The following is a 24,395-nucleotide window of genomic DNA, read 5'->3' as shown; positions in this document are numbered from 1 at the left end:
CCGCTATTGACCCCTCATTGCTGTCCTCCTCGTGGTGGGACGCCGCCATTTTATCAGTCAGGGAGCTCTTTTTAGAAGCCGAGCGGAGAGTAAATAGCTCCAGTATGGACCTGCTGGTATTTGTATTAGTGTGTCTTCTCTGCTTTGCTTGTGGAGTTGCCCTGGTGCGTTTGCCCATTGCTTGTGCTAGAATACCGTTTCTTTGAGCCGTGGCACCTTGGAGATCTGGGAGCTCTCCTAATCTAATCTACTGCCATTTGCGCCGCTCGTCATGCCACGCCCCCAGGTTTTCAGCTTTATTGAACAAGCTGAAGTTAGAAGCTGATCTGCAACCATGTACAGCTGTACCAGATTTTGCATTCTCCAGTTTTAGTAAATCAACCCCTATGATTGTTTATAACAGTGATGGTCAATGTTATATGCAGTAATTTTTTGGCATCCTTACATTCATAGCTTTTCATTGTGATTGGCCACAGCTATCACACGGTACATATGCATTGTGATTGACCCTGTCTGTACCATATGATAGCTGTGACCAATCATGGAGATCATCACAATAGTACACAATGAATAGCTATTAATGAAAGCTATTCATTGTGTTTAACTGTCATGTGGTCACTGTGATTGGCCACAGGGATCACATGGTACTGAGGATGGCCCAGTAGAATGATCTGTCATCTGCTGTGTTCGGTGGACACAGCGGGTGACAGATCATGCCACAGCATGGCCTCTAGGGTGTGAGCGAGGCAAGTGACTTCCCAGGATGGGTGAGCTCCTGCTCGGCCTTAATTTGTCTATAGGTCTGGGGGAAAGCAGTTAATCTCTGTTTGTTGGTGTTAATATACAGACCAAAATCTGGCACATACATTCATGGGTAAAAATACATACAGAGAGAGCACATTTAAATGTATATATAGCACATATAAATGATTACATGCAACCTGCTACCTAGAAGATATGTAGTGGCTCCAGGCAAACAGCTAAAAGCAGTTGAAATTCATATACATATGACATACAGTATGTACTGTATATGGGTGATTTTTTTTGCCAAAGAGTTTGTAAGTTTTCCTACCATTCTTGTAACCAACTTAAACCTGCTAGAAAGCAGTTTTAGGGTGTCAACCTTACTATTTTCTACTTCAGATATACAGTAAAGCTTGGTCAACGCCTGCTCTCATCCTGCGATTGGCCAATGAGAAAGCAGTAGCTCTCCCTTTCTCTCTTTTCATCAGTATGTTTTTCATCATGTGTGATGTACTCACCCTCAGTCCCCCAATCTGATTAGACATGAGTCTGATATCCAGACTTAGACACTTATAACAGTTGCATTTATAATAAACATTTTTCCACAATATTTTTTCTTGCATGCCACTCCATAAAGTATATTCATATCTTTTGTATCAGAGTGGCAGGAGTTCAAAGCTACATTCTTCCACCTTGTAAGAATGCTTAACTGCTTACAAGTAGCTTGCCTGTTGTTAGATATGGATTTCAGTTTGCATAACCAAATGAAGCTTCCACCCCCTTCACCACACAGGTAATGCATAACTTCCTCCGATTTATAACTCAATTGTATGAAAAAAAAAAATCAGTCAGAGTTATTACCAAATGGATGATTTCCTAAACAACTATGGACTTGCAAATCCACATGCTGTAAAGTAACAGAGGTGCAGCCTTGCAGCACTTAGTAGAAATAATATAGGACATAATTTTTTCTTTGAACTTTCTTTCAAAGAAGAATTGCAACATCCATCATACTTCACAGTGCTCTAGGCAGGTTTGCAACCTCTTGTCATTTGATTGTCTATACAACTGTCTGTTTTGCTGAAATGTATGGTTATAGAGGTGATTCAGAATTAGGATGGTAGTTGCAATCAAAGGACACATTTGTAAGGTCACAGATTTAGGATCTTTTCAGAAATAGCAGCGCTGGCAGCCTTACATTTAGTTAGAAACACAGCCAAGAGATAAATCTCAGGGCAAAAAATAGGAGACATGTAACATGGAGGCAGAATGAACTGTACCAAATCACTTTACATGCCAGATGTTTATGTTTAACTTAAGTATTGCTTTAAATGTCTTTTTTTAATCTAAGATCAAGAGGAATATTAAATATGAATTGACCTTAGAAAATGCAATGAATACATATGCTTGGTTTATTGTTGTGCATATTTTTAATTTAAATTTTCATTTTTTTAAATGAATACTTTTTTATTTTTTTAATTTTTTTTTAATCCTTTCATGACTAATGCCCCATACACACAATCAGAAATTCCATCAGAAAAAACTTGGATGGTTTTTCCGATGGAATTCCGCTCAAGCTTGCCTTGCATACACACGGTCACACAAAAGTTCTCGGAACTTTTGACCGTCAAGAACGCGGTGACGTACAACACTATGACGAGCCGAGAAAATGAAGTTCAATGCTTCCGAGCATGCGTTGAATTGTTTCCGAGCATGTGTGATTTGAATTGCATGCAGACGAACGCATGCATGCAGACGAACGCATTTTCGGATAGGAACTTTTTCCGACCGAAAAATAGAGAACCTGCTCTCAATCTTTTGCCATCTGGAATTCTGCCAGCAAAAGTCTGATGGCGCATACACATGGTCAGAATTTCTGACCAAAAGCTCACATCCGACTTTTGCTGGTGGAATTTCTGATCGTGTGTACGGGCATAAGCCTATTTCTGAAGTTTGTTGCTTGCAAGTTAAAATCCATATTGTTATTGCTAGAAAATTACTTAGAACCCCCAAACATTATATATATATATTTTTAGCAGAGAATCTAGAGAATAAAATGGCAATATTTGCAATATTTTATGTCACACTGTATTTGCGCAGCGGTCTTTCAAATGCAATTTTTTAGGGAAAAAGACACTTTCATGGATTAAAAAAAATTAAACAGTAAGGTTAGCCCAATTGAGAAAGATGATGTTACGCCAAGTAAATCAATACCCAACATGTCATGCTTTGAAATTGTGCATAGTGGTGCAATGGCGACAAACTACGGTACCTAAAAATCTCCATAAGCGGCGCTTTAAAAAAAAAAGGCTACCAGGTTAGAGTTACAGAGGAGGTGTAGTGCTAGAATTATTGCTCTCGCTCTGACGATTGTGGCGATACATCACATGTGTGATTTGAACACCGTTGACATATGCGGGCGTGACTTACGTGCGCGTTTTCTTTTCTGCGCGAGCTCGCGGGGACGGGGGCACTTTAACAAATTTTTTCTCATTTATTTTATTTATTTTTATTTTTTTACATTGTCACTTTAAAAAAAAAATTATCACTTTTTTTGCTGTCACAAGGAATGTAAACATCCCTTGTGACGGTATTCTTTATGGAGGGATCGGGGGTCTAAAAGACCCCAAATCTCTCCTTTGCACTTCAAAGTATTCAGATCGCCAAAAATGGCAACTTTGAATACTGTCATTTTTTAAAAAAAAACTGCGCCATTGGCAGCACAGAAAGTTTTTCACCTTAATGCAAAGAATACATTAAGATAAAAAACCTTAAGGCTTTAGAACCACTTTACAGCTGCAGAAAGTTTTACTTTTTATTCACAAATTAAAAACTACTTGTAGATGTACTTCAGATTTAAATCTTTTGAGTTTTATCTTTTGGTTACATAAAGGGAAAAGATTGCTCTCCAATCTTAGATTGAACCAGGAGTTGGTGCTACAGGATGAATTGCAGATGTTGGGCCCTTTCCAACATAGGAATTACAGGTTTAAACTGACAAACAGATTTCATTTAGAGTGAGAATCCTCCTAAATTATAAGATTTGAATGTCTTTATTACACATGAGAGTTAGGACCAAATCTCAAATGTTTAATTGCCTCTTTAGACCTATGTGAGACAGCAACATTTTTCCTTGTGTTCCTGCAACACACCTTAATGTGCAGCACATTTGTATTGACTTACACCTCAAAGCACAACTACAGTCAATGTCTGTATGTCATGCGTTGTGGTGCAGTGCATCAAAAAAGTGTTTTATCTCTTTTTCTCTTTATAAATTAATAAACTGCCTTAATATGTTAACATGTGTGAATGTAATGCAACAAAACAGACCACAGAGGTCTGGAGGAGGACTAAAAGTCAGCACTGCAGCCTAAAATAACTACATGGCTTTGTGACTAATATACTTATAAGATAACATACTTAAAAAAAAAAAGTTTTATTTCCCCTTGCACTGTTTTTGAGAATGATTGATTAATACAAGTTTTCAGCACTAGAACTGTGCCCCTTTAGTACATGTTGTCAGGTTCTTGGACCAAAAGAGGTTTACAGTGGCCGTGCTCTCCAGTGCACTGACTGACTGTACCCTGACAACATCATACCGATGAAACTAGTTGGACGGAGCCACGCTGACGTCACATCCGTTAGTGTCATTTCCGGCCACTTGAGTGCACAGTCACTTTGCCTGAGACCTGTAGGTGCTATTGATTCTCAATGCTAACTGAATTTGTCAGCCTGTAAGTGCATTTGAATGCGCAGGGATCTTTTTAAATAAAACATACTACACTGTTGTGGTCTCTATCCTTTGCATGTATCTGGAGTGGGGAAGAGACGAAGAAGGTGCAATATGGAGCCAAACTGGAGGAAATAAAGGGTGTTAACAAAGTGCTGTGGACCTGTTTATATAACAGGTCATAAGGATCTGGTGAGTGGCTTTTCAAAAGGGAGAGGTGGAGAGCACTTTTTGGCATGGTGGAAGAGCCCTAATAATGGAAGCACTTTATTTGGACTGGTTATATATTGGACGTTGAGAAGTTTTATACCACATGTGCACTTTATAATAAGGACTTTAAAGCTAATATACATTTATGGTTAATGTTGGAATTTGAGTTATGCAAGGTAACAGCTGATAACAGCAGATTACTAATTGTATGCAAATAACACTAACAGCAGATCACTAATTGTTTGCAAATAGCAACAGCAAGCTTTCTACAATTCTTTAGGTTTTGTTTCACACATTGCACTGAAGTTAAACTGTTACTAAACCCAGTACCCTACATTCGCTATATCTGGTCTCCCATAGTACAGAGGACATGGACATGCAATAGTTTTAGTAAATATAAACTGCTAAATACCTTTTCTCATCTGCAATATATAGCAGTCTTGTGACTTCTTTTCCTGTGTGGTAAAGCTGGTAAGAGAAGTTTCATTCTTCTCTCGCTGTCCTATAAAACTTCGGGCCCCCTGACTCTTTGTCTAGACAGTGCTGATTGGCCCAGTGCTGATCACATGCACTCTCCCAAGAACAAAAAAAAACTCTCTAGCAATACACACCAAACTGAGCATGTGCAGCCTGACTCCTTCCATGTATAATATTCGGAGAGGAGTTGGAGACACTGGAAAAAGGTGAAGACCAGAGAAGATATCCTTTTTACACAATGCAGAGGAATAACCCCTTAGGTTCCACAGTGAGTATAACAAGCATGCTTTACTGCATATACAGACTGATTTGACCATTGTGGGTTTAGTAACACTTTAATAGTTCACAATTTTACAAGGTAATAGCTTGCAACCACCAAGTTTAAGTTTTTTTATTTGGTATATTTGAGTTTAGTTTTTGTTGAGAGCGCTGCACCAACCCAACTATATTTGAACATTGATTTAACAGTTCAAAATACAGTTACATTGGTTGTGCTCTCAACCAAATTGTCCAACCATCAAATGGTTGGTGTCATAACTGATCACATATACAGCACCAAGGCAGTTGCAGATCAAAGAGAGGCTAAGATGGTGGCTTCCTTGGCTGAAAACGATAAGAGGGTTTACCTCCGCTTTAACTTAGTCATTTACACCAGCTGACATCCAGTTCAATCTGCTTAATACAGATGCATCTGTCACATTGGTTGTGCTTAGCAAAACGGTCAAATGGCTGGTGTCATAACTGATCACATGTGCAGAACCATGGCAGCTGTAGATCAAACAGAGGCTTATGCTGGCCATACAAGCACAGAATTTCAGCCGAAACTTGTCGTTTTCGGAAAGATCTTACAACAATCGTGTCGTTAATGGACCCACCTTTACCAACGATTTTGATAGTGGGCCCGGCTAATGTAGATGGATCCGAAGCGAAAACTTTTACTGTTTCAACTAAAGTGTATATGTGTATGTTGTAATCAAAATGATAAGACTATTCTTTCTTGTAAAATTTATATATGTTTTTATTGTTATCCAACAGTAATGACGATCATGTAAACGAGTTTATTCTGTCAGTTAGTGGGCAATTCGCTTTCAACTGATGAATAATTTTTCAATCTGCAAACGGCTGAAATTCTTTTTTTTTTTTTTTTCAAATATTTTTTATTAAAGATTTTTCAAAAAACAATTCACAATATTATACCACACAAGGTATTTTCAGAAATGGTATAACAATTGAACAAGATCAGTTAACATATCCTCATAAGGTCTTAAAGCGATAACAACATCTTATGTTTAAACATGCGTTGATTGATTATAATCAGCATATAGATATATTGTCAGTCAATATATTGAACTGGAGAATATGTATCTAAGACTAATAGATTATCAAAGAGAAAATAAAACATTATTAACGGAAAGTGTAGGGACTCTGGCTCCTTATCACAACTAAAGAAAAAAAGGAAAGTACACAAAAAAAATTTTTTTATGTAATTTGTCTAAATCTAATCCAAGGATCCCATTGTTTATACAAACTGGGTGTATTTCCATGCATATTTGCCATAATCTGTTCATATTTATAAGCTTCATCTACTTTTCTAACGACATCACTAATATTTGGTGAGCTGTTAGATTTCCAATTGCTAGTGATAGTTAATCTGGCTGCCATCAGAATTTGTAACACCATTGGTCTAAGAGCAGGTGGGTATTGGTCTATATGTATACTTAATATGGCCAATTCTGCTTCACCTTTCCCAATAAAGCCTGTGATTTTTGATATTAATCTGAATACGGCCTTCCAAAAACTCCAAAGGTTGGAGAACTCCCACAACATATGAAGAAGTGTGCCTACTTTTCCACAACCTCGCCAACACTCATTGGAGCTATTTTTAAAAAAAATTGCAGTTAGATAGGGGGTATAGTACCATCTGAGTAAAAGTTTTTGGGCTGTTTCCCAGTGTGCTGTGGATCTTGTGAAACAGTTGTTAGATTTAATGGCGTCTATCCATTGCTTTTTTTAAAAGGTCATAGAGAGTTCTGATTCCCATTTTTGGTGTGCTGCTAATTTATTGAAAGAGTCTTTTTGTTGTATTAGAGTGTAAATTAAGGAAATTCCTTTTTTTGTGGTGGATGTGTCGTTCCTGTATGTCCATGCCTTATGTGGAATTTTAGTAGGTTGTAGAGGGTGAGTTTTTAAGAATGTCGTAATTCTTATGTACATGTAATAGTCAGAAGTGGGGAGAGAATATTTTTGGGCTAGTACATTGAAGGGAATGATTTTTCCTCGATCAAACAGGTCTGAGATTAGGGTAATTCCTTTGTATTCCCATTGTGTTGTTTTTAGATTGCTAATGTGTGTGCAAATCGAATTCAGTGGGGTAGGTACTTCAGTAAGTTCTGTATTTTGTCTTGTTTCGGAGCAGAATTTTTTCCATGTGTCTAGTACTAGTTGTATGATGGGATAATTAGATTTGAGGTGAGTATTTGAGAATGAATTTGCTAGTAATGTGGATCTCAAGGAATTAGGGTTTAACCAGGCTTGCTCTATAGTGGCCCAATGTTTAGAAGAATGATTTTGGAACCAATATTTTGTTTGATCCAGTATACTGGCAGCAAAGTAGTCTTTTAAAATTGGGAGCCCCATCCCACCTGCTTTTCTATGTCTTGATAGGGAAGACTGAGAGCATCTTGGTTTTTTATCTGCCCATACAAACTTGTGTAGCTGAGATTGAGCTGTTTTGAAAAATTTTGCTGGTATGAAAATCGGGAGAGCTCTGAAGTAATAAAGTATTTTTGGTAAAATAAGCATTTGGTATGCCGCCAGTCTTCCCATCCATGACAAACAAAAGCATTTTAACCTGGTCAGTTCTGGTCGGATAGAGGAAATGAAGGGAACTAGGTTCACTTTGAATACATTACGGCTTGGCGTCGTCAGATGAATCCCTAGGTATTGGATAGGTTTGTCAGCCCATGGGTATGGAAATCATGAGGAGAGGGAATTGCAGAGTTTTTCTTCTATATTTATGGCAAGTAATTTAGATTTGGATGCGTTCACTTTGTAGTATGAGATTTGGTTGAAATGGTTTAATATGTCGTGTACTGTTTGTAGGGAGGTATTAGGATCGGAAAGGGATAGAATCACATCATCTGCGAAAAGGGATATAGTATGTGCCTGTTTGGAAATTGAGATACCCGAAATATCCGGATGAGATCTAATTTTTTCGGCCAAGGGTTCCATTAACATAGCAAAAATGTGGGGAGACAGGGGGCACTGCAGTAATATTGAAGCTGTCAGAGAACATTCCTTCTGTATACACCATTGCAGAGGGGTTAGTGTATAATGCTAAAATAGCTGATTTAATTGTTCCTGAAATACCAAATTTATCTAATACGAGTTTCAAGTATCCCCAATGGATCCTATCAAAGGCCTTCTCTGCATCTAAAGATAGAAGCAGAGAAGGACTTCCCGATGACTCTGCAATGTGAAGTAGATTAACAATTCTTCTTGTGGTGTCTGGCACCTGTCGACCTGGGATAAACCCAACTTGGTCATGTTTTATTAAAATGGGCAAGAATTGGGCCAGTCTGTTGGCTAAGATCTTGGCATAAATCTTCAGGTCTACATTTAACAAAGATATAGGCCTGAAGTTTTGTGGAGTATCGAGTGATTTTCCAGGTTTGGGTAGAGTCACAACTGTGGCTGTTAACATTTCTGAGGGGAATGAGGATGTGGATATAGCTGATGCGTATACTTTTAACAAGTGAGGGCCCAATATGGAGTAAAATGTACGATAGTATTCAGGAGAAAATCCATCTGGGCCTGGGGATTTGTTGTTGGGGAGAGATAGTATTGTTTTGTGAAGTTCATTCATGGAAATTGGTTCAATTATAGTTTGTAGTTGGTCCGAGTTCAACTTGGGCATGGAGATTGAATCCAGAAATGTCTGGATCATCTCAGGGGATGGTTGATGGGTAGAGGCGTCATCTTTTAGATTATAAAGATTGTTATAGTAATCCCTAAATGCATTAGCAATATCTTTTGGGTTAGATAGTCTAGTGCCTGTAATCGGGTGTGAGATAAATGGTATTTTTTGTTTGATGGTTTTTCCTTTACTTGATTTGCAAGCAATTTACCTGCTTTGTTACCTTGACTATAGTAATGTGCCTTCCATTTTTGAACCATGTGATTGTGTTGGGAGATAAGTAGCAGTCTAAGATCATGTCTGACTTTATCCAGTTGTGAACTAATGTTAGGATCAGGGGATTTCTTCTAAATTTTCTATTTGAAGGAGTAGATCGTTTAATTGCTTGTTTCTTTGCTTCTTGGCCACACTGCTCATTTTCATGAGGATACCTCTTATGTAAGCTTTGTGACAGTTCCAGACCGTGAAGGGATCCAGCACAGACATGGCATTAGTAGTGAAGAACTCGCGGAGTTCTTTAGTAATTTTATGTTTATGTTCTGGATGTGTGAAAAGTGAGATATCATTTTTCCATCTATTTGCCCTTGTCTCAGTGCGGGACCCCTCCATATCTATAGAGACCGGAGCGTGGTCAGACCACGTAATGTTGTGTACATTGGATGAACTAATATTCTGCAACAGAAATTTATCCACCAAAAAGAAATCAATTCTTGAATATGTGTGATGCACACCCGAGAAGTAGGAATAATCCCGCTCAGTCGAATGTTGACATCGCCACACATCGTGTAAACTTTCTGAGGCCATGAAGCGTGGAAGGGTCACTCTTTCCCGACACTTCGGGGTCTCGGCCGAGACATCTAAAGATTTGTTTGGTATAGCATTGAAATCTCCACAAATTATGGTGTACTCCTCTAGTACTGCACATACTCGTTTCCAAACTTTGTTTAAGAAAGAGATCTGTTTCACATTAGGTAAATAAACATTCACTATGGTATATACTGTGTTGTTTACCTCACCAACCAGTATAATAAATCTACCCAGTTCATCTGCTTCCGTGTAGATATGACGAAAGGCAATAGTGTCTTTGATGAGAATAGCCACCCCCCTCTTCTTTTTGGGGCATTGGAGCAAATAATTGTTGGAAAGTTTTGATGGGAAAATTTTGGAGGCTTTGATGCAGAAAAATGAGTCTCTTGAAGACAAAGAATGTCACGTTGTAGAAGTCGAGTTTCTTTCCATAGCATTGATCTTTTCTGTGGGCTGTTCAGTCCGCAAACATTGAACGAAGAGATTTTGAATCCCACGTTGTCTATTGTAAAGGGTGGGTATTACAATGTTCCTTGGATTGTTAGTCTTTGTTGGTATATAGACTGAAGTAAGATGTTGTGTAGATGAATTATTTTAACAGTGAGTCAGAGTCCAAATGTTCTGAAGCAATCAAAATGTTGTATCAGAGATTAATGCAAAAAAAAGAGAAATCTCTAATGGAGAGTAAAGAAAAAAGAAAACGAATAAAAAAAGTAACGATTCAACTGAATCTGTGGGGATATAATCCCGTAACTTCTCAGGGGTGAAAAGAGAACTGAATAAAGTTCCACGGGTGCACCGGAGCACAACGTTGTATATTAGTAGCTCTGTACAGCCTGAACCTCAATCAATTGCGTCTCGTGGCCAGGTGGGAGAATGTGGACGGGGTGAGGAAGCAATGGAGGGTGGATCCTCTGTTTTGTCAAGAATGTCCCATTCTTTCAGTAACCATATGCCATCTTCCACTGACTGGATAGGGAATGTTTTACCATCCTTTGTTATTAGAAGTTTTGCTGGATAGGCCCATCTGTAGGCAATATGGTGGTTCCGCAATGGTTTGATAATGGTTGCCATATTTTTCCTTCTTTGCATTGTGTAGGCCGACAGATCAGGATAAAAAGAAAGGCCTTGGATGCAGGGTAATGCATTGTCAGGGTTTCTCATGCACTGAAGAAACTTCTCTTTAGTTTGGTAGAAATTAATCTGTGCAATCGTATCTCTTGGCAGATGATCAGGTAAATGTTTAGGTTTTGGCAATCTGTGAATCCTATCAATATATAGGTCTGTCACCGAAGCATCAGGAAGTATTTCTTGGAGGATATTTTGGAAGTAAGAGTTTAATTCTGGTGTTTTCACCGACTCGGGTATCCCACGGATTTTAATGTTATTTCTTCTTGAACGATCTTCGAGGTCGGCCATTTTGGACTTTAATTGGTGTAGTTCGTCTTCCTTCTCATTGTGGGCGTCAATCACTTAATTGATGGCACCAGCAAATTCTCCCATCTTATGTTCTATATGGGTAACCCTGTTATTGACAGCTTTGGTTTCTGATTTGAAATGACTTGTAAGGGTTAATATATCTGCATGCAAAGTGCTACAGAGGGACACCAACATGTCCTTTAGTGTTGTGTCAATTACTGGCTGATTTTTAGTAGGGAATTCTAAAATGGAGTCCTGGAGCTCCCTGGTGTCATTAAGAGATGTGTCTGTTTCCTCTTCAGCCATAATTCCACCTTGCATGTGCTGTTGTTTTGCCTTGACAGGGCTAGATGAGGAGGAAGATGACTGAGAATTTGTATATTTCCCCTTGTGCCCCTTGTGAGGGTGAGACATGGAGCGCTGAGCGTTGCTGCTATGACTAGAGAGCCTTTCACGCTCTCCGCCGTTATACTTACCAGCGCCATCTTGAGCCTGTGTGCTGCGGGGAAGCTTGTAGAAGTCCGTCATTCTGCTAAGTTTTCCGGTCTCTTTTCTTTTCCTGGACATGTTCCCAGGATATGCCCGACCTGCTGTGGGTAAAAATCGCCGCTCCTCGAGGCTCAGGAATCGCTCTATGTGCTCCAGTATGTCCGCGGATGACGGAGCTCTCTCACACTGTGGCCATTCTCCTCGGCTGCTGGCCACGCCCCCCAAATGGCTGAAATTCTGTGTGTGTATGGCCAGCATAAGATGGTGGCTTCCTTGGCTGAAAATGATAGGAGGGTTTAGCTCCACTTTAACTTAGCCTAAGCTATTATAAATACATTATCTGGTGATCCTGCCTTTTATCACCTGTAGTTTTGGTGTGTGGCTGACAATGCTATTGAGCCACTATTCAAATGGCATTGCTTGTATCCAGAAGCTGCACCTCAATTTCCCTTCTTATCGTATAGTGTGCAGCTGATGAACATTTAAGAGAGTAGCTCTGGCATCACTGTGGTAAATTACATGTGTTCCCAAGGCAACAAAATGCCAGCTCCTAAACAATTACAGTGTACAGTCAGGTCCATAAATATTGGGACATCAACACAATTCTAATCTTTTTGGCTCTATACACCACCACAATGGATTTTAAATGAAACAAACAAGATGTGCTTGCAGACTTTCAGCTTTAATTTGAGGGTATATACATCCAAATCAGGTGAACAGTGTAGGAATTACAACAGTTTTTATATGTGCCTCTCACTTTTTAAGGGACCGTATTGGGACAGATTAACAATCATCCATCAAACTTTCACTTTTTAATACTAGGTTGCAAATCCTTTGCAGTCAATTACAGCCTGAAGTCTGGAACGCATAGACATAACCAGACGCTAGGTTTCATCCCTGGTGATGCTCTGCCAGGCCTCTACTGCAACTGTCTTAAGCTCCTGCTTGTTCTTGGGGCATTTTCCCTTCAGTTTTGTCTTCAGCAAGTAAAATGCATGCTCAGTCGGATTCAGGTCAGGTGATTGACTTGGCCATTGCATAACATTCCACTTCTTTCCCTTAAAAAACTTTTTGGTTGCTTTCGCAGTATGCTTCGGGTCATTGTCCATCTGCACTGTGAAGCGCCGTCCAATGAGTTCTGAAGCATTTTGCTGAATATGAGCAGATAATATTGCCCGAAACCCTTCAGAATTTATCCTGCTGCTTTTGTCAGCAGTCACATCATCAATAAATACAAGAGAACCAGTTCCATTGGCAGCCATACATGCCAACGCAATGACACTACCACCACCATGCTTCACTGATGAGGTGGTATGCTTTGGATCATGAGCAGTTCCTTTCCTTTTCCATGCTCTTCTCTTCCATTACTCTGGTACAAGTTGATCTTGGTTTCATCTGTCCATAGGGTGTTGTTCCAGAACTGTGAAGGCTTTTTTAGATGTTGTTTGGCAAACTCTAATCTGGCCTTCCTGTTTTTGAGGCTCACCAATGGTTTACATCTTGTGGTGAACCCTCTGTATTCACTCTGGAGATTTCTTACCCGGCAAGGTCCGGCAGTTGCCAGGCCTTCAGCCAAGAATCCCCTGTGCGCATGCGCTGCTGCAGTCAGCGGCTCATAGCAAGGGGAAAATCTCCTAAACCGTATAGGTTTAGGAGATTTTTTTTTACCTACAGGTAAGCCTTATTATAGGCTTACCTGTAGGCAAAAGTTAAAAAAAAGGCTATACAACCACTTTAAGGATGTTCCAAACACTTGATTTGGCCACAACTAATGTTTTTGCTATCTCTCTGATGGGTTTGTTTTGTTTTTTCAGCCTAATGATGGCTTGCTTCACTGATAGTGACAGCTCTTTGGATCTCATATTGAGAGTTGACGGCAACAGATTCCAAATGCAAATAGCACACTTGAAATGAACTCTGGACCTTTTATCTGCTCCTTGTAAATGGGATCATGAGGGAATAACACACACCTGGCCATGGAACAGCTGAGCAGCCAATTGTCCCATTACTTTTGGTCCCTTAAAAAGTGGGAGGCACATATACAAACTGTTGTAATTCCTACACCGTTCACCTGATTTGGATGTAAATACCCTCTAATTAAAGGTGAAAGTCTGCAGTTAAAGCACATCTTGTTCATTTCATTTCAAATGCATTGTGGTGGTGTATAGAGCCAAAAAGATTAGGTGTGTCGATCTCCCAATATTTATGGACCTGACTGTATGTGCACTTCATCAATCGTCTAAAGTGGTCAGTGCTTTTTGCATACATGATTCATTATGCATGAAAAACACGCTAGACACTTCGAATGATCCATGCGCGCTGTAATTGTTTAGGAGCTGGCAATAGTTGCTTTGGAAACACCAATTATATTTAATTTCTGGCATTGGCACTAGAGCTTCTTTGTTAAATGCCAATGAGCCTGCGCAGTGTTATGCTCTGAGGGGGAATTGCAGTCACATGACCATTTTAAAAATACTGTTAAACAGGTAAAAATAAAGTGATGTTTTTATTTTACACAATGCACCTTGCATAGAAACCTATTAAGTGCCATTGTCTTTTTTTTTTTTTACCTAAGGCTTTATAGTTACTTTAAACTAATTGCTGACATAATTTGTGGTACTTTGCATTTGCAACATTAAATGCCAGTGAAGATTTGTCTTATTTATAAAGCTAAACTATTAACTATAAAAAAACTGAACCTTCCCTTTCTTTTTCTTTTTTTTCCTTGTCAAAAGAAGTTTATTGAGTATACAATGTTATAAAGATACATAAAGTAAGTTTACAAGGATCTATAAAGTAAGCTCATTGTTTTACAGTAGGGTTTATATAGGTAAATATCATGAAATTTCAAATATTAAACATTGGGTTCACGTAAACCTAAATTAAAGATATATATCATTTCCTTAGTTACTTTTGTAGGTATTTAAATGATTTATACCTACTATACATATTGTTTACAAGTAGAGTGTATATAGGTCAAATAAATTCTGATAATGAGCTTTAATCGTAAGGTGGAGAAAAGGAAAGAGAAAGAAGAAAAAGGGTTGAAAGGTAGAGGTATGGTCCACAAGGTTGTCCCGCTCGTCAGTTTATTATTCTTTTTAGTTCTCTTTGAAGCCTTAGAATGGGTGTCTCTGTAAGTCATTTAATCTGTTACCATGGCAACAGGACAGAGTCATTGAAGTTTGACAGGAACTGTTGTTTTATCCAAGGATGCCAAAGTTTTTCAAATTTTGGAATTTGATTTTGATCGATGGCTACCATCTTAGCATGGGACATTGTATTATTCATTCTGTGAATTGTTTCTGCTAGTACCAATGTAGGAGATTTCCATGCCTTGGCCACTGTTTGTTTTGCAGCCGTTATTAGTTGGATCATAAGTTTGAATTGAGAGAGTGTTAACCATTTCGGTTTTAGATTAAGTAAAGTTAAATATGGATCTGGTTGTATTATTTTTTTAAATATTTTAGATGCAATCACGAAGACTTCCTTCCAGAAGGTTTGGATTACTGGGCACGTCCACCATATGTGTAAATATGTGCCTATTTCTGGGCATCCTCGAAAACAAAGAGCTGAGGTATTAGGTGAATATTTTGCCACTCTAGCGGGTACAAGGTACCAGCGAGTTAGGACTTTATAATTTGTCTCCAGTGCTAAGATGTTGGGTGAAGATGACTTAGATGTGAGCCATATGTTAGACCAGTCCGTGTCTTCTAAAGTTCGTCCCAGGTCCTCCTCCCACCTCTGAACGTAAGAGGGTCTATTAAGATTTGCTACTCCATATAATTGATTATAAAGTGATGAAATTGTACCTTTAGCAAATGGATCTTTTGTACAGATTGATTCAAAAATGGATAATTGGGATAATGGTGTATCCCCCTTTAGGAATGGTGTATAGAAATTTTTGATTTGGAGATATCTAAATATCTCAGAGTTTGGTAGATCATATTTTTCTCTAAGCGATGGGAACGAAAGGAATGATTGAGATGCTATGAAGTCATTTAGTGTCTGAATGCCTGATGTTGTCCAAGCTTTAAAAGAATTTGGGTAGATCCATGCCGGATAAAAGGCCGGATTTCTGATAAAAGAAAGGAGAGGATTGTGTGGAGATTGTAACTGATATTTGGTTTTTAGTTTATCCCAGAGAGATAAGAAGTGTTTAGTTATGGGATTATGAATTTTAAAGCAGTCTTTAGGATCAAGCCATAATAAATTTGATATTAATAGAGGGTCATTTTCTGAAGCCTCTATAAATACCCATAATGGGATTTCCTGTTTTGCATGGTATTTGGACAGACTGGCCAAATGTGCTGCTCTGTAGTAGTTAGTAAAATTAGGGTATCCCAGGCCTCCTTTATTTTTGGGAAGATGTAGTGTGTGTATAGGTATACGTGGTTTAGAAGAGCCCCATATAAACGAAGTTGCTCTTTTTTGTACTATTCTCAAAAAATAGGAAGGAATTGGAATAGGGAGGACTCTGAATAGATAAAGCAATTTGGGTAGAATAGTCATTTTGATTGCATTAATCTTCCCTATCCAGGATAAAGGAAGTTGCGACCATTGTTTTATTAGATTTGTGATCTGTCTTAATACAGGAGGATAATTGGTTGAGAATAAGTCAGAATGAGATGCTGTTAAATAAATTCCAAGATATGGGATTGATTTTTCTGCCCATGTGAATGGGAGTGCAGCTCTAGTCGGGATCAATTCCATGTTTGTGAGTGAAATATTAAGCACTAGGCATTTCTTAGAATTAATCATAAGGCCGGATAGGGCTGCAAATCCATCAAGAGCTGGTATTAAGTTAGGACCAGAGACCTGTGGTGATGATAGAAAAAGTAATATATCGTCTGCAAATATACATAATTTGTGTGTAATACCTCCTACTTCAATGCCAGTTATAGTTTGGTTTGTTCTGATGTATTAGGCCATGGGTTCGAGTATAAGGGCAAATAATAAGGGAGATAATGGGCAACCCTGTCGGGTACCTCTTTCGATATTAAAGGCTTCAGATTTGTATCCAGCATATTTTATATAGGCTTTGGGTTTATTATATAATGCTTTGATCCATGTTAAAAAGTGGGGTCCAAAACCCCATTTTTGTAATGAATATTGCATATATTGCCAGGATACTGTGTCAAATGCCCTCTTAATATCGAGAGATAGAAAACATAAAGGGATTTTCCGTTTTTTAGCAATATGTGCCAATAACACTGCCCTGCCTATATTATCGCCTGCCTGTCTATTTGGCATGAAGCCTACTTGATGTCTATGTATTAATTTTCCTATAATGCTATTGAGGCGTTTTGCTATTATTTTTGCTAATAATTTAATATAGAGGTTTAACAGAGAGATAGGCCGATAATTCACACAGGAAGTGTCATCAGAAAGGGGTTTTGGGATCATACAAACAATTGCCATTAGTGTTTCTTGCCGAAAAGAATGTCCATCTAGAAGTTTGTTAAAAGTTTCAGTGAGAATGGGAGAGAGTATTTCTGAGAATGTTTTATAGTATAAAGCCGAGTTGCCGTCTGGGCCTGGTCTTTTGTTAAGTTTTAGGTCTTTTATGGCGTTAGCAACTTCATCTATAGCTATAGGCTCATCCAAACTGCTTTTTTGATTCTGAGATAACTCAGGTAAGGTTATTTTTGAGAAGAAGGATTCAGCCTCTGTAGGATTAAATTCATTGTTTGTCTTGTATAAAGTTGCGAGATGTGAGTGAAATTTATGGACTATTTTAACTGGAATACAAGTGTAAACATTTTTTGATAATTTCAAACGTATTGGTTTGAAAGATTTGTTAGTTGAATTTAATGTCCGAGCCAAATATGTACCTGGTTTGTTTGTATTCATGTAGGAATTGTGTTTGGAGCGTTTGAGGGATTTATCAACTGACTCAGTGAGAAATAGATCGTATTCCAATCTAGATTTTTCCAGATGAGATTTTGTACTCTGAGATGGATTATCTTGAAATGATATGTAGGCTGCATTAAAATTGAGTTCTAGTTTTTTTGCTAGATTTTTGCATTCCCGTTTAAATAGTGCCATTTGTCTTTGTATTGTACCACGCAAGACAGGCTTATGAGCTTCCCACAGTGTTATTGGGGAGATGTCTGTTGTATTATTAATTGATATGTATTCCTTTAAAGCTTGTTCAATGGCCATCTGATGTAGTGGGTGTTTGAGCATTATGTCCTGTAAGTACCACATTGGGTCATGCGCTTTTGGTATGGCTGAGGCTATAGTAGTGTATACTGCATTATGGTCAGACCACGGAATCGGAATTATATCTGATGCAATAATTTCTGGTATCATTCCTATTGTTAGAAAAATATGATCTATTCTGGTGAAGGTTTGATGAGGGTGCGAGAAATAAGTGAATTTCTTTTTCATTGGGTTACTTTCTCTCCACGAATCGCCCAGATTGTATTTGGAAAGAAGTTGAGAAAAAGGTAATCTAGAGGTTATTTTGGATGGTGTAAAAGGTGATTTATCTAGAAATGGGAGGAGGACCTGGTTCGAATCCTCACACATTATCACTGTTCCTATTTTGTGTGTATTAATCACTTGTAATATATGTGAGAGGAATGGTGTAGGTTGTTTGTTAGGAGCGTAGTAGGAAATCACCGTGATTGCTGTATCCATTATATAACTCATGAGTATCAGGTATCTACCTTCTGGGTCTTTAATTTCTGATGATAAGGTGAATGGTGTGGATCGGTGAAATGCAATTAGAGTTCCCCTTTGCTTAGTACAGGCAGAAGCCGTGTAAATTTGTTGATAAAAAGGAGAAATATATTTTGGAGTAGAATCTTTGGTGAAGTGTGTTTCTTGGAGGCATACTATGTGAGCCTTCTTGTTATGGAAAGTACGGAAGGCTTTGGTCCTTTTTTGAGGGACATTTATTCCCTGAACATTCAGGGAAAGTATATTCAGTGGTGCCATGGCAATAGATCAAATAGTTTTGACTTACTTTTTGTTATGCAGAGCTGACTGCGCAGATCAACCTGTGTGGACTGAAGAGATGAATAGATAGATAAGAAACCAGTGAATTCTGGAGTAAAGAGTAAACAAAAAACATATGAGATTAGATGATATATTGTATAAATTATTTTTTGCAAGTAATCACAATTTACCCGTGAAAGAGAATAAATATCTCTCTCAGGGGAATAAGTGCCTTTGTCACACTCCCACATAATATGGTTGGGAGAATGAGGAGGGCTAATGGGGGTACACGGATCTTCCGCTTACAGGAGAGAAGTGCTATGTCAAAAGACATCAAAATGATGTTTCATTAATTGGAGTGCAGAATATAGTTTTTGTTGAAATTATTTATTCCAGGGTGGTTGTATATGGTTAGTCTTGCCCTAGGCTAAATAATTCAGTTAGAAAGGTACTGTTAATAACTTTGGTATTGATGAAGATAGTTTGAATTATTTTGGGATTTTAACCCTTTTAGAGTAAACAATTACATATTTTATTCATATGTAACTGTTTAGATATGTTAACTCATAAAATTGAGGTTGTATTGCTTCAGATTAGAATAAACAAAAACATAATTCTAGGAACTAGTTAGGTAATAATATATTTGTTTTAAGAAAAGAAAGAAAAAGCTTCCATTACTTCTGGATTATTGAACATATTTGTCCTAAAAAGTAATAAATCTATTGTTATTACCTGATAATATATAACTGAACAAGAATTTCCTTATTTCACTTATATATTCTAAGGCTATATGAATCAGAAGTAATAAGAAATATAACTGGAATGTAACATGATCCCACACAGTGTGTGACTATCAGAATGCAGTTACATTCAGTTATAAATATAGGTTTTTTATAGAGAACCATCTCTTAGTATAATAAATGAAGAGATATCAGGAATTAGGATGTCAGTCCATTGAATCTTCTTGGTCCATGGATGATGTGGCATAACGGCCTCTTTTGTGAGAATGATGATTCCCATTTTGTTCTGAAATTTTCTGGGTGCTGCCTGAAGGTGAAGATGATGCCATTCTTCTGCATGTGGGAGTGTTGCTGCTTGTGGGTTCTGTCAAATTTAATTTTAAAAGGGTTTGTTGTAGTTCATCTGCTGATCTGCTTCTGTAAATTGTACCTTGGTAGTTAAATCTGACTGAAAAGGGGAAGCCCCATTGATACATAATGTTGTGGCGTTGCAGTTCCATTAGTTGGGGTTTCATGGATCGTCTTTTAGTAATAGTAAGTTGGGATAGGTCAGCAAAAATTTGATAATTGTGTCCTTGAAAATTAAGTTCCTTTTTTTCTCTTGCAGCAATTAGTATTTGTTCTTTCGTTCTGTAATAATGAAATTTTGTGATTATATCACGTGGGGGTCCATCTTTCTTTTTGGCTGTGAGGGCTCTGTGTACTCTGTCCAGTTCTAAACGTTCAATAGGGATATCTGGCTTTAGTTCTTGTAATAGAGCAGTAATAGTAGATTGCAGGTCTGTCACAGTTTCAGGTATTCCCCTTATGCGCAAGTTTGAACGTCTGGCTCTATTTTATAATCTTCAAGCTTAGTTTGAAGTATTAAATTCTCTTTTTTTAATTGTTCCAATTCTGTTATATTTTCTTGGGTTGTAATTTCAATTTCATCCATTTTTATTTCTAAGGCTGCGGTGCGGTTTCCCAGCTCTCTTATTTCTTTGGTTAGGCTTTTTGTTATTTGGTCTGAGGTTTGTTTTAAAGCCTTATGAAGCATCTTTTCAAATTGTAATAATATTATTGGGGATGCTGAGGAGGCTTGTGGAGAAGTTTGTGAGAGGATTTGTTCTGTATCTGACTCAAATGGAGAGTCTTGCTGTGACATTTTCTGTCTGTGAGAGTGCCCTGATGCTGTATCTTGTGAGGTGACTGGAGCTGCTTCAGCTGCAGTGAGTGCCTGTGAGCTCTTTGTGAGGTGATTTTTATTTCTGCCACGGTTTCCTCCCAGTACCATATTTCCTGCCCAAACTTTCACAGCTTGTTCCCTGGGGCAAAAAGGTTCAAATGGATACCTTTTGAGCCTGCAGGCTCCGCTTTGTCCTTCTCTTCTCTCCTCAGCGGTGTGGAGCTCTAACAATGCATGTCTGCTCCGCTAGGCTCCACCTCCTGCCCCCCTTTTTCTTTTTTTTCTATCAGTTTGAGATTTAGGCTGCATTGGCTGAGTGTGTGATTATTAAAATCGTTCCTATTCCTCCATTTTAAATGAATTGTGATAGGTGTGCAACAGAATTTAATTTCACAGATTAGTCAAAATCTTTAATTGTGTTTACTTCTTGTAATTATGGATGCTGAAGAAGCTGGTACCTCCCTAGCTGCAGTCTTTATATAGCTAGTGTAGTTAAAGGGGAGGTCAACCCCCCCCAACTCAGAGCAGTCACAGTACAGCACAACAGCTAGTGCTGACTGCCATGATGGGCACCCAAAGCAGCCTGTCAGTTTAGAGGGAAGGAGGCATCTCCTCCTCAGCTCCAGTAACATGAGGGTGGACTTCCCTTACTTTTGTTGCCAGCAGTTAAGACATTAATGGCTGTGTGTTAAGTTATTTACAAATTTACAATGTTATACAAGCTGTGCGCTCACTACTTTACATTGTAGCAAAGTGTCATTTCTTCAGTGTTGTCACGTGAAAAGATATAATAAAAAATGTACAAAAATGTGAGGGGTTACATAGTTACATACAGTGGGGCAAAAAAAGTATTTAGTTAGCCACCAATTGTGCAAGTTCTCCCACTTAAAAAGATGAGAGAGGCCTGTAATTGTCATCATAGGTATACCTCAACTATGAGAGACAAAATGTGGAAACAAATCCAGACAATCACATTGTCTGATTTGGAAATAATTTATTTGCAATTTATGGTGGAAAATAAGTATTTGGTCACCTACAAACAAGCTAAATGTTTGGCTCTCACAGTTCTGTATCTTCTTCTTTAAAAGGCTCCTCTGTCCTCCACTCATTACCTGTATTAATGGCATCTGTTTGAACTTGTTATCAGTATAAAGGACACCTGTCCACAACCTCAAACAGTCACACTCCAAACTCCACAATGGTGAAGACCAAAGAGCTCTCGAAGGACACCAGAAACAAAATTGTAGACCTGCACCAGGCTGGGAAGACTGAATCTGCAATAGGCAAGCAGCTTGGTGTGAAGAAATCAACTGTGGGAGCAATAATTAGAAAATTGAAGACATACAAGACCACTGATTATCTCCCTCGATCTGGGGCTCCAGGCAAGATCTCACCCCGTTGGGTCAAAATGATCACAAGAACGGTGAGCAAGAATCCCAGAACCACATGGGGGGACCTAGTGAATGACCTGCAGAGAGCTGGGACCAACGTAACAAAGGCTACCATCAGTAACACACTACACCGCCAGGGACTCAGATCCTGCAGTGCCAGACGTGTCCCCCTGCTTAAGCCAGTACATGTTGGGGCCCATCTAAAGTTTGCTAGAGAGCATTTGGATGATCCAGAAGAGGATTGGGAGAATGTCATATAGTCAGATGAAACCAAAGTAGAACTGTTTGGTAGAAACACAACTCGTCGTGTTTGGAGGAGAGATTATGCTGAGTTGCAAGCAAAGAACACCATACCTACTGTGAAGCATGGAGGTGGCATGCTTTGGGGCTGTTTCTCTGCAAAGGAAACAGGACGACTGATCCATGTACATGAAAGAATGAATGGGGCCATGTATCGTGAGATTTTGAGTGCAAACCTCCTCCCATCAGCAAGGGCATTGAAGATGAAATGTGGATGGGTCTTTCAGCATGACAATCATCCCAAACACACCGCCCGGGCAACGAAGGAGTGGCTTTGTAAGAAGCATTTCAAGGTCCACAGAAAACCTTTGGAGGGAGTTGAAAGTCCGTGTTGCCCAGCGACAGCCCCAAAACATCATTGCTCTAGAGGAGATCTGCATGGAGGAATGGGCCAACATACCAGCAATAGTGTGTGACAACCTTGTGAGGACTTACAGAAAATGTTTGACCTCTGTCATTTCCTTCAAAGGATATATAACAAAGTATTGAGATGAACTTTTGATATTGAGAAAATACTTATTTTCCACCATAATTTGCAAATAAATTCTTTCAAAAATCAGACCATGTGATTGTCTGGATTTGTTTCCACATTTTGTCTCATAGTTTAGGTATACCTGTGAAGACAATTACAGGCCTCTCTCATCTTTTTAAGTGGGAGAACTTGCACAATTGGTGGCTGACTAAATACTTTTTTGTCCCACTGTAGTTACATAGTAGGTGAGGTCTAAAAAGTCCATCAAGTCCAACCTATGTGTGTGATTATATGTCAGTATTACCTTGTATATCGCTGTATGTTGTGGTCATTCAGGTGCTTATCTAATAGTTTCTTGAAACTATCAATGCCCCCCCACTGAGACCACTGCCTGTGGAAGGGGATACCACATCCTTGCCGCTCTTACAGTAAAGAACCCTCTACGTAGTTTAAGGTTAAACTTCTTTTCTTCTAATTTTAATGAGTGGCCATGAGTCTTGTTAAACTCCCTTCCACGAAAAAGTTTTATCCCTATTGTGGGGTCACCAGAACAGTATTTGTAAATTGAAATCATATCCCCTCTCAAGCGTCTCTTCTCCAGAGAGAATAAGTTCAGTGCTTGCAACCTTTCCTTATAACTAATATCCTCCAGACCCTTTATTAGCTTTGTTGCCCTTCTTTGTACTCGCTCCATTTCCTGAAGACTGGTGCCCAGAACTGGACAGCATACTCTAGGTGCGGCCGGACCAGAGTCTTGTAGAGTAGGAGAATTATCATTTTATCTCTGGAATGAATCCCCTTTTTAATGCAAGCCAATATTCTGTTTGCTTTGTTAGCAGCAGCTTGGCATTGCATGCCATTGCTGAGCATATCACCTACTAGGACCCCCAGGTCCTTTTCCATCCTAGATTCCCCAGAGGTTCTCCCCTCAGTGTATTGATTGCATTCATTTTTTTGCCACCCAAATGCATTATTTTACATTTTTCTACATTTAGGGGTGTACCCACCTCTGTGAGATACTCTGCTCTGTGTGTATATATATATATATATATATATATATATATATATACACAATCAGGTCCATAAATATTGGGGCATTGACACAATTCTAATCTTTTTGGCTCTATACACCACCACAATGAATTTGAAATGAAATGAACAAGATGTGCTTTAATTGCAGACTTTCAGCTTTAATTTAAGGGTAGTTACATCCAAATCAGGTGAACGGTGTAGGAATTACAACAGTTTGTATATGTGCCTCCCACCAAAAGTAATGGTCCATTGCTGCTCAGCTGTTCCATGGCCAGGTGTGTGTTATTCCCTCATGATCCCATTTACAAGGAGAAGATAAAAGGTCCAGAGTTCATTTCAAGTGTGCTATTTGCATTTGGAATCTGTTGCTGTCAACTCTCAATATGAGATCCAAAGAGCTGTCACTATCAGTGAAGCAAGCCATCATTAGGCTGAAAAAACAAAACAAACCCATCAGAGAGATAGCAAAAACATTAGGTGTGACCAAATCAACTGTTTGGAACATCCTTAAAAAGAAAGAACACACCGGTGAGCTCAGCAACACTGAAAGACCCGGAA

This window comes from Aquarana catesbeiana, linkage group LG01, assembly GCF_042186555.1.
Source record: "Aquarana catesbeiana isolate 2022-GZ linkage group LG01, ASM4218655v1, whole genome shotgun sequence".
NCBI lineage: Eukaryota > Metazoa > Chordata > Amphibia > Anura > Ranidae > Aquarana > Aquarana catesbeiana.
This window is presented reverse-complemented; position numbering follows the sequence as displayed.